The sequence below is a fragment of the Mustelus asterias genome, chromosome 26, assembly GCF_964213995.1.
Source record: "Mustelus asterias chromosome 26, sMusAst1.hap1.1, whole genome shotgun sequence".
Taxonomy (NCBI): domain Eukaryota; kingdom Metazoa; phylum Chordata; class Chondrichthyes; order Carcharhiniformes; family Triakidae; genus Mustelus; species Mustelus asterias.
In genome coordinates this window covers 29865324-29882670 of record NC_135826.1, presented here as the reverse complement: position 1 = coordinate 29882670, position 17347 = coordinate 29865324, and the positions used below count along the sequence as shown (strand labels likewise).

Genomic DNA, 17347 nt, shown 5'->3' with positions numbered 1-17347 from the left:
CCTGCATCTCTATAAATGGCCTCATCACCGTGAAATATTTCAAAAGCATTTCATACTGCGATGTGTTCTTGTTGTCTTTTAGTGCTCAGATGCTGTTAATAATCACACTTGGAGCTTGTAAGGATCAGAACTCATTGGACGCGGTTTTCCAGTCCCGAGACCAGAAATTCCCACGTGAGGTCAACACAGTGGACACACAATAGTAAAAAATGCAAGCTTCGCACTGAATTTAAATCTTCATTTTGATTGAGAGATTATAATCATAATTCTCCATGGAAAAATAAATCCAAATTGTTTGTTTGTTTGGAAGTGTGTTTATTTGACCTCTAACCTGGGCTATACAGTCAGTGATACTTGCGGTATTTAAATCATAATCAGGCAGTATCTCCTTGAAACTCACCTTGTCCATCAATATTAGAAGCTTTCCTGCTCGGTGCACCCTCGGTGAGCCGTTCAGTTCTCTTTTGAGCTTTGCTACTGATAGCTATCTGGATTATCTCAATCACTGGCAACTGCATTTAAAAAGGATTCTTTATTCTTTTATATATATATTTTTTAACATAGTCACGGTTCCTTGCCTTCATCCTTCAACACATCTTTGATCATCGCATCTCGGCCTTTTGGCTAAGATCAAGTGTAGTATCGACATGCTGTGCTTGGTTGAAGTCATTAGGTTACATTTTAGCTTCATTTGAAGCAATTTTTAAAAGCGGCATCTCGGCCTTTTGGCTAAGATGCAAATGAGATCAAGCCTAGGAGGAGGAGCTATGCCTACTCCAATCAGCTTGGATCATGTAGATCAAGCCCAAGACAGGAGGTGAGAGCCCTGTCTTGTCAGCTTGGATCGGGAATGTCTCAACTTGTTGAGACTCTGAATTGGACTTGATTTGATTGAATTGGAATAAAAACAAAAAAGAAACACGGCCTGATACAGTTATTCTGGGTGGCTCAAAAAATTCAATCTTTTCTTTTGCATGTTTGATGACTTCCATCAAAGAAGTTTCTCACCAGGAAGGAATGTGCCTTCCCAAATCCATTCTCCATCTTGGTATTAGTGATCACGTTTGCTTTATATGTTGGTGACATGAACATAGCCCCAGCTACTTCTATGCCCACTTGTGTTCCGAGCATACGGTTTTATATCAGTTTGATTGACTGGTATTCCACTGAGCTCCAACTAATAGTGCTACGGTATAAGCTCAAATCCCAGCAGCATCACACATTAGTATCAAATTAAGCAAATTGCTCCTTACGCCTTTTACGAACTGGCCTCCATGTCCTAGCTGTGAAATACTTAGGGTAGCACAGTGGTTAGCACTGCAGCCTCACAGAGCCAGGGACCCGGCTTCAATTCCGGCCTTGGGTCACTCTGTGCGGGAGTCTGTACGTTCTCCCTGTGTCTGCGTGGGTTTCTCTCAGGTGCTCCGATTTCCTCCACAGTCCAAAGGTTTGCAGGTTAGGAGGATTGGCCATGCTAAATTGCCCCTTAATGTCTTGGGATATGAAGATTAGGGGGGACTTAGCGGGGTAAATCGTGGGGTTATGGGGATAGGGGCGAGGGGGAGATGGGTAAGATGCTATCGGTTAGTCGGTACTGACTCGATGGACCAAATGGCCCCCTTCTGCACTGTTGGGATTCTATAATTTAGTAGTTGAGAAAAGAGAAACATCCACTCAGGATTCTCTGTTGAATTTATATGATTGGTTTAGATATATGCTGCATTAATTTTATTCAGGGCTTGAGTTTAACTATTATTTAAAGAATAAATGTAGAGGTGTTATTTCATGCTAGGTTCTTGTCAGAGAGTTGGTGCAGACTCGATGGACCGAAGGGCCTCCTTCTGCACCGTGGGGAGTTTGTGATTCTATTCTATGATTCTGATCAATAATCCGTCATATCTTGTAGTATTTCAGCTGGTTAAGAAAGTTTTTTTTATTGAAGATAATAGGAATTCTGCTGAGTTCTAGACTGGTGTAGATTAAAAAGATTAGTCAATATACAGCTGAAATATATAGATATATGCTACTGAAATGCTGCTTTGGTGTCTGTACTGGCATTTTAAGTCACGAGTCCAAAATCTACACTCCGTTTTAACAAAGGAAATCCAATCCAAACAGGTTTGTAATCTATAGAGGTGCGCAGTTTTTTTTTTAAAAGACTAGATCATGCCATTAAGTAGTTGACATTGAAAAGGGACCTGATTTTAGCAATCTTGCCCTTAACCCGAGTGTCCAGGATGTGAAATAGTTTTAAACTTTTGATCTCCAATAAAACTCTAGGTAATAATCCTGATTGAGTCATCTCATTTAACATTAGACTATAAAACGGGATCTTACCGTCAAAATCATTCATTTACAATGTCAGGGATTCTGATAGGAATGCAACAAATTGTAGTTGAAAATATTCTATTTTTTGAGTAAGGAGCCAGCTTGCGAACAACGGCCCTGATTAACTTTTTATAGCATACGGTGTTTATTGTGCATTTGCTGGTGGGTATGATTTCTGAAACGGAGGAGTAGAGCTGTGAAGAGTAATCAATATCATAGGTTTCATAGACATGATGAAGCTGCTCATCATATTTGAGGGGAGAAGGGCAGGATATTGTATTTATAAAAATACCCTGATTTCTTTCTGTCCAATTATATTTTGCGGTGTTGTGTATATACATGCGATTTCTTGCGACAGGAAATGTATGCAATGATGGTGGTGTAGATTTTGTTTCTTGAATAACCACAGCATTGATTTAAGAACGTGTTCTTTACATGTACTGTTGCTGCAAATGTTGGTCAGATATTGATCAGTCTGTCTTGCTGTTATGGTTTCAGCTATGAGGGGGAGATAAAAAAGAGAGGAAAGAACACTATTTGAAATAGGTGCTTTTAAAAATTCATACGCCAATAAAAATGTTATCTTTTCCACTGTCATTTTTGATAACATTCATTCAGAAGCTCCCCACATTCTGGCTTAAGTAATTCATTGAATGTTCACTCTATTAATCACATTTTTTGTTTCTTTTTCAACACAAATCTTACAGAATTTCTCCATTTTATTCACAGAATTGTATGTGATTTTGATCTGTTAATACTTCACCAAAAAGTGACATAATTAGAAACGTACATTAATGTCATGTGGGAAGGCGATGGTCCAACCTGAAATACAAATTTGAGGCAAGAGTTAAGTTACGGTTGCAGGATTTTTGTTACATGGCCTGCTCAATCTTGCTTTTAAAGAGATTGATTAGTGGGTCATGAAAAGCAATGTACTATTTTGTAAATGTTCCCTATTGCTTCAACAATGCAAACTCACGTTCATCTGACAGCACACGTTTCCTGGATACCATGTGCTCACTCGATTGCCTGCTTGCTTTTCTGCAACTAATAACATTGTGAATTTGTTGATCCATTGGTACAGGAACCGTGCTTGCTACCTCAGGTGCTTGTCAATCCCAGTGTCATTCATTATGTAACCATGATCACTGCATTCTTCCATCTTGCTAATCCCACAGAATTTCCCATTGGAAGGTCAGGCTGCATTTTAAAATCCCTGAGCACTGCAGTAACTCTCCGCAACCAGTCGCAAAACAATAGGTTTTAGTTTATTTTTACTTGTCACATGTTTCCGGACAGTTGCTTTCATTTTCTGACTGTTTAAATATCCTGCCTTAAAAATGTACAAGATTTAAATCTTTTTCCGCAGTCAAATAAGAGGCAGATACGCAAATATTTTGAAACCTCCAGACACCATCCAGTAGCAAAAGAGTTAAAAAGCGGCTCAATAAAAGCTCGAAACATGCATGGAAGCTTGGAATCTGCTACTCACTGGAACATTTTACAACCTAACTGTGGTGAGATATTGGAACTACTTGAAATAAACAATAAAGAGAAAATTCTCATATGGCAGACTTTCAAATGTTGAAGAGAAGATGTGTGATTTACGTCCATTAATAACCACGGTTTTTTCTGAAGCTTTATAAATCATAAATTGGGATAGATTTGAAATGATTTTGGCTTGAAACAGGCAACCTCAAGGACAGTCATTGCTCCATCTTCAATCTGTGTAACCTGATAATTAGAAGAAAAAAGTCAATAACAATTACACATAACAGCCACTTGCCAGAATTGACACAAATTATTTTAATTTTATGGTGTTATTGATGATCACGTATTACGCGCCTTCCCCCTTTTCAGTTGTGTTTCCACTGATGGCGATTTTTCACATTTTTTCAAATAAATTTCATTGCCTATCTACTTATCTAACATGCAGCATCCAATTGAAGACAAAGATCTTTAGAAGAAACAGCTCACTCTTCTTTGATCCCTTTGCACACCATCGACTCTTGCTGTATCGCGCACCTGAACACACATTTTCTCACTTTCTGCTCATTAATTCATTGAGCACTGTATCAAACACAAAACAATACATCACAAAAAAAGGAATGTCCTCCTGAGAACACTTCAAATAAAATAAAAATGCATCGCAGATGTGGACAATTCCAGCTTAGAAAGATAGAACGCCCAAACTTTTCAAAAGTTATTTTCCAGATATTAGGTTTTTTTTTTATTCATTTGTGGGACATGGGTGTCGCTGGCTCGGCCAGCATTTATTGCCCATCCCTAGTTGCCCTTGGAGGGCAGTTGAGAGTCAACCGCATTGCTGTGGCTCTGGAGTCACATGTAGGCCAGACCAGGTAAGGACAGCAGATTTCCTTCCCTAAAGGACATTAGTGAACCAGATGGGTTTTTCCAACAATGGTTTCTTGGTCGTCAGTAGATTCTTAATTCCAGATATTTTTTATTGAATTCAAATTCCACCATCTGCCATGGCGGGATTCGAACCCTGTATCCCCAGAACATTAGCTGAGTTTCTGGATTAATAGTCGAGTGATAATGCCACTAGGCCATCGCCTCTTGCGAGATGATGAGCAGTTGGAAGCTTTCGTACCTGGGATTATCTTGAATGGATGTCTCCCTTTTGCCTTTCAATAAATCATTCAATGTCATCTCTGCCTGTACAGTTTTGTTTTCAAATTGTAAAATACCTGCAGCCTGTTCCATGGTTTCCCTCAGAGCAGTTCCTGGGGGACAAAACTTTAGTGGCTTCTATAGTTTGAGGTGCAGGAGGCACACGGACTCAGTGATCATCCAAAACATTGGTTAATGTCAAACAGAAGAACAAAATATTAATCGCCTAGTAAAATGCATGCATAACACCCTGAACAATGAAAGCAACAAAATGAACATAGTTTATTTACAGCAGGGATAGATTTGCAGGTACAACCAATTTTGCAACTGCCGACTTGATAGAATCATAGAATTACTACAGTGCAGAAAGGGGCAATTTGGCCCATCGAATCGTATCCCCTTATCCACATATAGTTACCCTGCTAATCATCCTGGCACTCAGGGGCAATTTAGCATGGCCAATCAGCCTAACCCGCACATAGAGGGAGCACAGTGAAGGTGTATCAGGTTGATTCCTGGGATGGCAGGTCTGTCGTATGAGGAGAGGCTAAGTCTGTTAGGATTATATTCATTAGAGTTTAGAAGAGTGAGAGGGGATCTCATAGAAACTTATAAACTTCTAACAGGGTTAGACAGGGTAGATTCAGAAAGAATGTTCCCAGTGGTGGGGGAGTCCAGAACTAGGGGTCATAGTTTGAGGTTAAGGGATAAACCTTTTAGAACTGAGGTGAGGAGAAATTTCTTCACTCAGAGCGTGGTGAATGTGTGGAATTCACCACAGGTTCTGAGAATTTAAAGAAAAATGAAAAATTATTTTTGTCAAGAGTGTTGAGAAATCTGATTATGTTATTGGATAAATATTTTTCTGGTGACTTTTTAAAAAAAGATGTGTATCTAAGTCTGCAAATTCCATACTACAGGTGACCTGCACTCCCACTCCGCAGGGAGATGTGTGCTGCTCTGAAGGCTTAAGTGTTGTGGCACATAATGTTGAGGTTCATCACTTCTAGGAGATGTTTTCACTGGATAAACCATTAGAAAGATCCAGTCCATTCCCATTTAAAGATTGAAGTTTTTCCATATTCCTCTTATTATATAGAGGCAAAGAAAATCTAAAGTTAAAGTTTATTTATTTGTCACAAGTAAGGCTTGCATTAACACTCCAATGAAGTTACTGTGAATTTCCCCTAGTTGCCACAGTCCGGCGCCTGTTCAGGTCAATGCACCTAATCAGCCCGTCTTTCAGAATGTGGGAGGAGACCAGAGCACCCAAAGGAAACCCACGCAGACATGGGGAGAATGTGCAAATTCCACACAGACAGTGACCCAAGCCGGGAATCGAGCCCGTGTCCCTGGTGCTATGAAGCGGCAGTGCTAACCACTGTGCTACCGTGCCGCCCCAATAAAATGACTAAGAACCAATAATATAGAATTTGTTTGATTTGTGACGTGTTCTAATTACAGTCTTTTATCTTTCAGGATCCAAGTGACTAGTTTTCATTGGAATCCTGGTGGCTGGATTCACGTATGACAAACAGGTAGAAAAGTAAATTGCTGCAAATGTTGGGGATTTGAAGTGAAATGGCAGAAACCCATGGAACACCAGGCAGAAGCTGTGGAGAAACCAACAAGTTCAAATTGCTGGGAGAGTCACGTGTGATGAACCTTAATGGGCAGGATTATCCAGTCCTTCACGCCAGCGGGATTTACAGACCTAGATTATCTGCACTTGTCTCTGGAATGGGACAAGTTTCAGGTACCAGTCTCTTGGAAACTTTATAAATAAGCCACAGGGTCACACACAGACATCCAATTGAGATCTGAAGTTCAGAACAGGATAGCTGTCAGTGTGATCTTCCGATTCCGCCGAGCCCGACCCTCCCCATGGTGGGTTCTCTGGCCACAGGATAGGTGAGCCGTACAAAACACCATAGACACCGGCAGAATCAGAAGATCCAATGATTCTGATTCTGGATCAGAATGTGCAGACTCCGCACAGACAGACAGTCTCCCAAGCCAGGAATCGAACCCGGGTCCCTGGGTGAGCTGCCTCTGCTGCCGGATATCAGAACATTTCTCCCCTTAAAAGAGTGGCACGAGACACTTTCTGTCCATCTGAGGGGGCAGATGGGTGTAACACTGCATTTGAAAAGTGGCACCTTGGACAGTGCAGCTCTCTTAAAGCACTGCACTGAATAGTCAGCCTGGATTGTGTGCTCTTGTCAATGGAATGGGATAAATTTGAGGTACCAGCCTCTTAGAAACTTGACAAAAGAGCCACCGGGTAACATACAGACATCCAATTGATATCTCAAGTTCAGGACCGCTGCTAGCACAATATTTGTTGTTTTGGTCGCTGTGTGAGCGAGTCTGAGCATGGCAGCTGCCAGATTGTTTTGGGGGCATTCTTGTTCCCCTAGGGCCCACAAAGAGAATTTGACATTTAATGTTTGGCTAGCCTCCTTGATTCCATCTGCCATGAACAGGCTGCAACCAGTTCCGACAGAAAATAACGATCCAACTTATGTCAAAGAACCCAAATTCCCATCTTAAAATAGGCCATTCACCTGGAACTACTAGATGCTTTGGACGTCCAACAGTGGAGCTGATAATGGGACGCCAAGCCTACCAACCACTTGTCGTGATCGTCACCACCACATTAATGCTGGGTGCAGTGTGACAGGACTGCTCCTGTTGTACAAAAAATAATAAATGGCACAGAGGGTGGTACAGTGGTTAGCACCGCTGCCTCACAGCGCCAGGGACCTGGGTTCGATTCCTGGCTTGGGAGACTGTCTGTCTCTGTGGAGTCTGCACGTTCTCCCTGTGTCTGCTCCGGTTTCCTCCCACAGTCTGGAAGAGGTGCTAGTTTGGTGCATTGGCCATGTTAAATTCACCCTCAATGTACCCGAACAGATGCCGGAGTGTGATGACGAGGGGAATTTTCACAGTAACTTCATTGCAGTGTTAATGTAAGCCTACTCATGACACTGATAAATAAACTTTAAATGTACTTAAAACAGAAAATTCGACCTCTAGATGAGATGTTCCTCTTGATGTATTATCCTAGTTTTCTGTTTGAGATGCTGAGTGACTGGAGGATGTCCACCTCTTTTGTACAGTTGTTTCTATTATCACGGTAAAGTCGAATATATTGAAGACAATCCCTCAAATTTTGCTCTTGGTTTGTTGCAGCGTAAATGTGGATGACATCAACTCAGTATTAGAACTTCAGAGTCCAGTTTGCTTGCCGTTCAATCTTATTGAATATGATGAAGCAATATATTGAAGCTGTCCAATTCACTTGATCAATTATTTGCCGATATCTGTGCAGAAGGAATAAGGGAAACGTTCTTTGTTTGTGTTCATATAGACTGTACTGCAACATCCCCTTTATTTTTAAAGCAAATATCAGCTGAAAATTGCCAAGTGCGGTGCAGCTAATAGCAACAACCTACATATAGGTTGCAGTAAAGTACCTCTTGTGCTGCAGTGCTATGCTCTTTGCCTCTTCCCTTTGAGTGATCAATACTATTTCAGATCTGTGTGGAACGCTATGAAAAACACATGAAACAAATGCACCTCAATGCTGGCTTTAACACCGATTACTGTCCATTTCAGTGTGCCAAACATCTTAATGCTTCTCCCTCAAAGATGTAACTTCCAGTAATTTTCTTAATATTGTGTGGTAAAAGTTAAAAGGAATGCACCAAAGCACAGAATATTTCCTAATTTACATCATTCATGCACTTGCCATAGAAATGCTCATTTATAATACTTAAAAGTGATGCTTGTAATTCAAGAATAGCCAGCTATTCCTGCGTTGCTGGCTATTTGAATGTGTTGTACACCATTTTCATCACACTGCTGTTATATCCCCCTCTTGACATGTAATGTGACAATAATATCATGACCTTCAATAGAACATAGCGGTGAGCGATAGCAGGTATCCATGTGTGCGTCAGATGGTAGTGTTAAGATTGATCTCCATATTTTGTGCACATTAACGATTAGATAGCAGAAATGGACTATAACTTTCAACCTTTTAATACTTGCGTAAACTAACTGATTTTCCTCCATGTGATTGATGCCATTAAAACTCAGATTTATTGCACGTGCTGTATGTTCTCCAGATTCGCTTATCTTAATTGTGACATTCTCAAATTGTGCGTCATTTTCAATAGAAAGATCACTTAGATCTGAAACATTGGAGCGAATTTTCCCGTTCCGCCCGCTACGGAAACCGTAGCAGGCGAGGGACAGACCATGGAATGGTGCGCTGATCTCAGGTAGAATTTTCCAGTTTCGGGGTGAGCGCGGCCAGAAAATCCCACCCTTTAACTCTGGCCAAAATTCTCCAGCCACTCACACCCCGTCACCGCTGCCAGCGAGGACGGAGAACTTGGCGCTCAGCCAAAATCTCCGTTCACTGCAGTGAAACCAGATAATCCCGCTGGCGTGAGCGGCCGGAGAATCCCACCCATTGGCAGGCGGGCCGGTAAAATTCCGGCCATTGTTTCTCTCCACGGATGTTGCCAGAGATGCTGAGTTTATCCAGCATTCTCTGTTTTTATTTCAGAATCCCAGCATCTGCATTATTTTGCTTTTATTTAAATGCTATATCAGGGTCTGCTATACGATATCATACATTGTTGTACTCTGACTCCAAATGTTATTCTGCATAAAGGCTAGCTGGAGCACGAAACTGCTTTTGTAACAAGCGTCAGTCTGTATATAAATCTAACACTTGTTTCGTATGCTGCACTGTGCAATCCAACTATTGCTCTTTGAACCATTAAACCTTGATAACAATAAAACTGGCTCGTTAATATTTTTTCTAATCAAGATCATTGATAATATATCTTAAATGTTCACATCTGCCTGCAGTTTTAATCAATTTCTTGTTGTGGCTTGACTCAATTTTTTCCACTTTAGAATTTCCTGCCAATTTGGACAATAAATTCCACCAACCCACTGGTGGAATTTCAATTCAATAAAAAATATTTGGAATTAAGAATCTACTGATGACTATGAAACCATTGTCAATTGTCGGAAAAACCCATCTGGTTCACTAATGTCCTTTAGGGAAGGAAATCTGCTGTCCTTACCCGGTCTGGCCTACATGTGACTCCAGACTCACAGCAATGTGCTTGACTCTCAGCTGTCCTCTGAAATGGCCTAGCAAGCCACTCAGTCCAAGGGCAACTAGGGATGGGCAATAAATGCTGGCTAGCCAGTGACACCCATGTCCCACGAATGAATTTTAAAGAAACAAACTTCCTATGTAAACTTTGAGCTGTAGTTCTACCTCACCACCAATGGTGGCACTATAGCACCTCAGCCTTGTGGCTCCTGCCTACTCTCACAAATAATACTTAAACTGTCTCTATATTGTAAACATTAATGAAATCTAGCAAGGTGGTTGCTAACCATTACAACGAGTATTGTGTTCAATTGTATTGTTGGAGAACAGCAGACAAAATAAAAGATAAAATGGCCGAAGCTTTTAAGAAAGAAGGCTTGAGGCTGTAGCAGCAGGGTGCAAAAGTAGACAGTTACTTCATGGCAATTCCACTATAAAGTGGAACCTGTTGATTTTAATTGTAGTGCAGCATTTCTATTGTCCATTGCTATTGAGAAAAATATACCATCTATATTGACAGAATAATAATTATAAAAGCAAAATGCTGCAGACGCTGGAAATAAGAACTTAAGAACTAGGGGCAGGAGTAGGCGTTTCAGCTCCTCGGGCCTGCTCCGCCATTTAATACGATCATAGCTGATCCCATCTCAGATTCAACTCCGCTTTCCTGCCCATAGCCCTTCAAACCCTTACTAAATTAAAAATCTTTCCACCTCTTCCTTAAAAATTTACTCGGAGCCCCAGCACATTTCATTTAAAGTTTATTTAGTAGGCTTACTAATGAAGTTACTGTGAAAATCCCCTAGTTGCCACACTCTGGCGTGTGTTTGGGTGCACTGAGGGAGAATTTAGCATGGCCAATGCACCTAACCAGCACGTCTTTCAGACTATGGGAGGAAACTGGAGCACCCGGAGGAAACCCACACAGACACAGGGAGAATGTGCAGACTCCGCGCAGACAGTGACCCAAGCTGGGAATCGAACCCCGGGTCCCTAGTGCTGTGAGGCAGCAGCACTAACCATTGTGCCACTGAGCCGCCCCTTCTCTGGGGTAGCGAATTCCACAGACTCAGAAATAAAAATAGAAAATGCAAGAAATACTGAGCGGGTCAGACAGCATCAGTGGAGAGAGAAATAGAGGTAACATTTTTAGTCAAATATTATTTCTTCAGAACTTTTCAACTCAAAACATGAACTGTTTCTCTCTCCACAGGTGCTGCCAGACCCGCTGAGATTTTCCAGCACTTTATGCTTTAATTAATTATGATTGTAACTGCTTAGAGACAAAGCAGGGCATCCTCCCCAGGTAATCGTGGAAGTCTCCTCTGAGACACTTAATGCAACACCAAGCGATAAATGGCAAAGGGGCAGCCTGTCAGAGTTGGGTTGCTTTCACTGTTGATTCCTTTCGCCAGGGCTGGAGGAATTCTAACGATAAGTGAAATCTGCCCTCGATGTTTCAATGAGAACACTACTCATTCATCTCAACTCTCAGGTACACAGACCTAGTCTACAAAATCTCTCCTGATGGAACCATCTCTTCCCACCAGGAACCGCTCGAACGAATCTTTGTTGCACTGCCACTAAACAAGTGTTTGGCTCCTTCGGTAAGAAGACCAACTACAGCGCTAGCTAGCAATGATACAAAAAAGAGAACCAAAGAGGTAGATCTCCCCCTGTCAGTAAAGAGTCCCTCCCTGTTGGTATACAGCCTCTCCGTGGGAGTACACAGCCCCTCCCTGTCAGTACACAGCCCCTCCCTGTCAGTATGCAGCCCCTCCCTATCAGTACGCAGTCTCAACCTGTCAGTACGCAGCCCCTCTCTGTCAGTACACAGTCTCTCCCTGACAGTACATAGTCTCTGCCTGATGGTACACAGTCTCCCTGTCAGTACACAGTCTTTCCCTGACGGTACACAGTCTCTGCCTGATGGTACACAGTCTCAACCTGTCAGTATACAGCCTCTCCCTGTCGGTACATAGTCCCTCCCTATCAGTACACAAGCCCCTCCATGTCAGTACACAGTCTCCTTGTCGGTACACAGACCCTCCCTGATGGTACACAGCCCCTCCCTGTCAGTACACTGCCCATCCCTGTCAGTACACAGTCCCAGAGTGGGGTGCCTGAGCCACTCCAGAGTGGGGTTCTGAAGCCACTCCAAAGTGGGGTTCCTGAGCCACTCCAGAGTGGGGTTCCGGAGCCACTCCAGAGTGGGCTTCTGGAGCCACTCCAGAGTGGGGTTCCAGAGCCATGCCAGGCGATGTTTACCTCAGAATTGACCATGGTGCAAACCCTTGTATTTGGAGACGCAGAAGGCTGCCACCATCAGCTAAGCAGACCAAGGTTTTAGACACTACCCCAGGTGTGGCCTTATCTGTGATGTCGATAACTAGGGTACATGAAGATTTAATGTAAAGTTATCTCATTGACCTTCAGATTGCTGCTCGAGCACACCTTTCTCAGAACCCCGAGACTGTACTGCCTTCAAACAGTTTCTTCAAACCTTCAGCCATTTAGCAGTTTATGATTGGATTTGTGCATTTGAAAAAACTGCTCTGAAGTCTCTTTGAGTTGGTAAATCTCTTTGAAGTGACTCTATTTTCTATTGGGCACCAGAAAGATCAGAAAGAAAGCAATGAGCATCTTCTGAGTGCTGTCACATGATGCAGCAGAAAGGAAGATGTTGCTGCTGGGGAGAGGGGGGTGGGATAGCTTTTCGTTACATCGCTGGAACATTGGTCATCCAGTGCAGATTGATGTGTCATCCTTCCAGTTCCTTGGAAAAGAGCTCTGATATATTTTCATGAAAAAATGAATTATCTCAGGCAAGAGATGGAAGTAGGCCTCAAAGTAAATTCAGAAAGCTGGAAATGTCATTGGCTAAATGGGGGATGGGGGACAGGGGGGTCATCATCAGCAATACTGGGATCTTCTGGTCCTATCATAGAATCACTACAGTGCAGAAGGAGGCCATTCGCCAATTGAGGCTGCACCAACCACAATCCCACCCAGGCCCTATCCCCATAACCCATGCCTTTACCCTAGCTAGTCCCCCTAACACTGAGGGGCAATTTAGTATGGCCAATCCACCTAACCCGCACATCTTTGGACTGTGGGAGGAAACCGGGGCACCTGGAGGAAACCCACACAGACACGGGGAGAATGTGCAAACTCCACACAGAGTGACCCAAGCCGAGAATCTAACTTGAGTCCCTGGCACTGTGAGGCAGCAGTGCTAACCACTGTGCCACAGTGCCGCCCACCAATAGAGACCCCCTCCCCCACCTGCTTCTCCCCACCCACCCCGCCCCCCCCCACTGTGGCTTCTCCAGCAGCGAAGTGTGCGAACAACGAGAAATGTTGTTGGCAGCGGAAGGACCAGAAGCTCCCATCTCTGTTGCTACAAAACACACCGCAGGGGGCAGGGGAAAAGTGGGGGAGGAGGGTTTCCGAAAATCCCGTCCACAGGGGTGATCTTACCGCCCGTTCACATCACATTCCCGCTGTGGCGAAGACGGAAATTTTGGTGACAAGCCAAATCTCTGTTCAATGCAGCGGGATGGGAAAATCCTGAACGGTCATAACATTTTGACCATGGAGCCTGAATGGTTGCAATCTAATCTTCAACACAACATGATTCTCCACGTTTACAAATAAAATAAAGTCCAATTTATTTCTACACTCTGGGAGAAATATCCGAAAGGTGAATTATCAGCTAGGGAGTAAAATCAGCCAGATCATTAAATGATTGGACAATAACAACTCTATGAAGCTATCATAAGAGTCGTCTGAAAAATAGATAGAGTCTGGATGGTATGAGCTCTTTCAACCGTCTCTATTTCTGCAGCAGCCAAAAAGCAGAGAAAAATGGTTTGCAAATTTAATGCAAAATGCACTTCACCATGAACATCCTGATAAACCATCAGCCAGGGTTCAATCGGGCTGACGGCGGTCCCGGCCACTGGTTAGGAAACCAGCAGGAAACCCCTTCTGTTCCTAAGGGAGAGGCTTGACAGTATCAAGGGCCCCTCAGGCATTTCATAGAGTCACAGAGGTTTACAGCATGGAAACAGGCCCTTTGACCCAACTTGTCTATGCCACCCTTACTTTTTTTTTTAAAAACCCCTAAGCTAATCCCAATTGCCCGCATTTGGCCCATATCCCTGTATACCCATCGTACCCATGTAACTATCTAAATGCTTTTTAAAAGATAAAATTGTACCCACCTCTACAACTACCTCTGGCAGCTTGTTCCAGACACTCGGCACCCTCTGTGTGAAACAATTGCCCCTCTGGACACTTTTGTACCTTTCCCCTCTCACCTTAAACCTATGCCCTCTAGTTTTAGCCTCCCCTACTTTTGGGAAAAGATGTTGATTATCTACCTTGTCCATGCCCTTCATTATTTTATATTATTTTATTTAAATTGCCATCCCCCAAATTGAGGCGGCTAAAGTACTGCCTGCTGAGAACTGACGGCCAATCCAAAAATGGCCTTCAGGGTCCGATTTATTGACCCTAAATTAATCGCCATATCATTAATTCACAGTAAATTGGAGGAATTGCTGGTGTATAAAGGAGGCTTGTGGCATTTGTACAGCAGGAAGTATCTTTCATAAGTTAGAACTAACTAACATTACTGGAACCGATGTATCCTGCATCTGACCTTTGATATATCTTAGTTCTTGATAAAAGACACTGAAGTACCAAAACAGGGGAGACAAGTTCCCTCGCTAATGGATGAGTGAGATCTGTTTGAGTGCATGATGCCATGTTGATAGTGAAAGGAGCTGAGAGGACAAACCCTGGCAGAGTGGATGAGATCATTCATCTGTTTCCTGCCCTGGATGGTGCTTCATGAGCGGGTGACAGCCGTGCCGACCTCTTTTTTTATTCATTCTTGGGACATGGGCATCGCTGGCTGGCCAGCATTTATTGCCCATCCCTAGTTGCCCGAGGGCAGTTAAGATCAACCACATTGCTGTGGGTCTGGAGTCACATGTAGGCCAGACCAGGTAAGGACGGCAGATTTCCTTCCTTAAAGGACATTAGTGAACCAGATGGGTTTTTCCGACAATCAACAATGGTTTCTTTCATGGTCATCAGTAGATTCTTAATTCCAGATTTTAAAAAAAACTAAATTTAAATTCCATCATCTGACGTGGCAGGATTCGAACTCGGGTCCCCAGAACATTGGCTGGGTTTCTGGACTAATAGTCTAGTAATAATATCACTAGTACCTCCTGGGCAACGGCCTCCCAGGCCGGAAAGGTAAAGTTGGTGTGCTCCTTTGAGCCATCCCTGGGATAGGGGAGACGCTGGTGGGTCTGTATTCCCCGAATGCCTTCTGCCTGATGAGCCTCTTTCCTCTGGGGTTGCTGATATCGGTCTGATAAAGATGGGTGGGCTGGAGAGAGTGATATGAGTGCGCTGCACCGATGTTTAAATATGGCGTCGGGGCCTTCGAAGCCACTAGCTGAATGCAAGTAGACAAATCAGTTGCCAGCATGCTAGGAGAGGCGGGCGGGAACTCGCCTGTGCATAATTAATGTAGTTCAAGTGCAGAATCTGGCACTTAATCTGAAAATGGGAGAATTCTGTGTTCTCCAGGCATCAAAACTCATGTCAGAATTTGATCATCAAAAAGAACTGTGCATTTTCCCCAAAAGATAAGCAAACCAGATTCAGCAAGACAAAACAAAACCTCCTTTGTTAACTGAGACCCTGCTGGACTCGAAAACTATCCAAAAGGGGGCCAAAATAGTACAACACAATGGTCAGCATATTCCAGCCTTTATCTTCACGGCTTCCTTAACTAGCTCAAGATTAAAACAGCAATGTAATATATTAGAGACTCGTTAAAATGGTAGTCTTCTCTGTTCTTTTACTGCTTTTCTTCTTAATCAACATCACTTGAAAATCCTTCCAGTTAAAAAAAAGCAGCAAATTGTATTGCAGAGATTTTAAACTTACTTTTTATTTTGTCAGCTGAGTACTTTGTTTATTCTAAAGGTGGAATTAAGCATCAGAGCATGTTGTGTTTCTCACTGCTTACTGGTAAACTGCTGTCGCACCTCAGGGAAGGCATTGCCTGCATGAGGTTCCTTCACCATCATCAAGGACAATTAAAAATGGCATAGGAATTTGGGTGCTTGGGGAGTTGGGGTGGGGTGAAGGACAAGGGGGAAGTTTTTTACACAGAGGGTGGTGGGGGCCTGGAATGCACTGCCAAGTGAGGTGGTTGAGGCAGTTACGTTAGCCACATTTAAGACTTAGCTTGATAGGCATATGAACAAACGGGGAAAAGAGGGATATAAGCGGTTGGTCTAAATAGGTAAACGTGATCAGCGCAGGCTTGGAGGGCCGAAGGGCCTATTACTGTGCTGTACTGTTCTGTGTTCTTTGTAAGTGCCCTGCACCAAGATGGTGAGGGCCTGTGGCTCCTGAGATATTGGGCCTTAGATTTTGTTACTCTAATGACTCAGGAATCCGACCGCAAAGGAACAATGTTTCAATCTTAAATCAAAAATTAAATCACAGCCCTGTGGTATGTATACATGTGTCCCATCTGGGATGATAGATCACTGGACCCATTCAGGGGTCTGCCTTATCAAGGGCTTGGGAGACATGTTCCACCTGCGTAGGCAATCGCCTATTATTCAATGTATTCCACGAGTCTCACAGGGAGATCAATTAAGGATTCCCCCTGTAAGTCCTGAGGGTTATCACAGTTACCATAGAGCGGATGCCACTGGCTCGATTCCAATAGGGATCTATCTCTGGGTGTCTTGAGCACCCACAATAGGCTCCTTTTAATATGGAATTCAGAGATTTTCATTCCTGGACTGTAGTATCTTGCAAAGACGGGTGACCACCAAGTAGATTAACAAATGGATAAAAGCAAATTACTGCGGATGCTGGAATCTGAAACCAAAAGGGAAAAACGCTGGAAAATCTCAGCAGGCCTGGCAGCATCTGTAAGGAGAGAAAAGAGCTGACGTTTCAAATCCAGATGACTCTTTGTCAAAGCTAAAAGGCATGGAAAGTGGGAGATATTCATACTGCAGAGTGAGGGAATGAAAGATGAGTCATAGCCACAGAAACCAGGGGAAAAGACTGCTAATAACTGTCCACAGAGAGAATAAAAGGTGTGAATGGCCAAACGGTAGAGAAGCTGTAAACTGTGACAGATGAAGATGTGGGGGTGGAAAAGATGGGACAGAGGTAGAATGTAGAAAAGGG

The 17347-nt window shown here is 43.1% G+C and overlaps 1 non-coding gene across 1 annotated transcript; it reads left to right on the top strand.

The window, feature by feature from the left end:
• Positions 1–604: 604 nt before the first annotated feature.
• Positions 605–803, top strand: LOC144479789 (U2 spliceosomal RNA). Its single transcript, XR_013495567.1, has one exon. It is a non-coding gene; the product is annotated as a U2 spliceosomal RNA (small nuclear RNA).
• Positions 804–17347: the final 16544 nt, after the last annotated feature.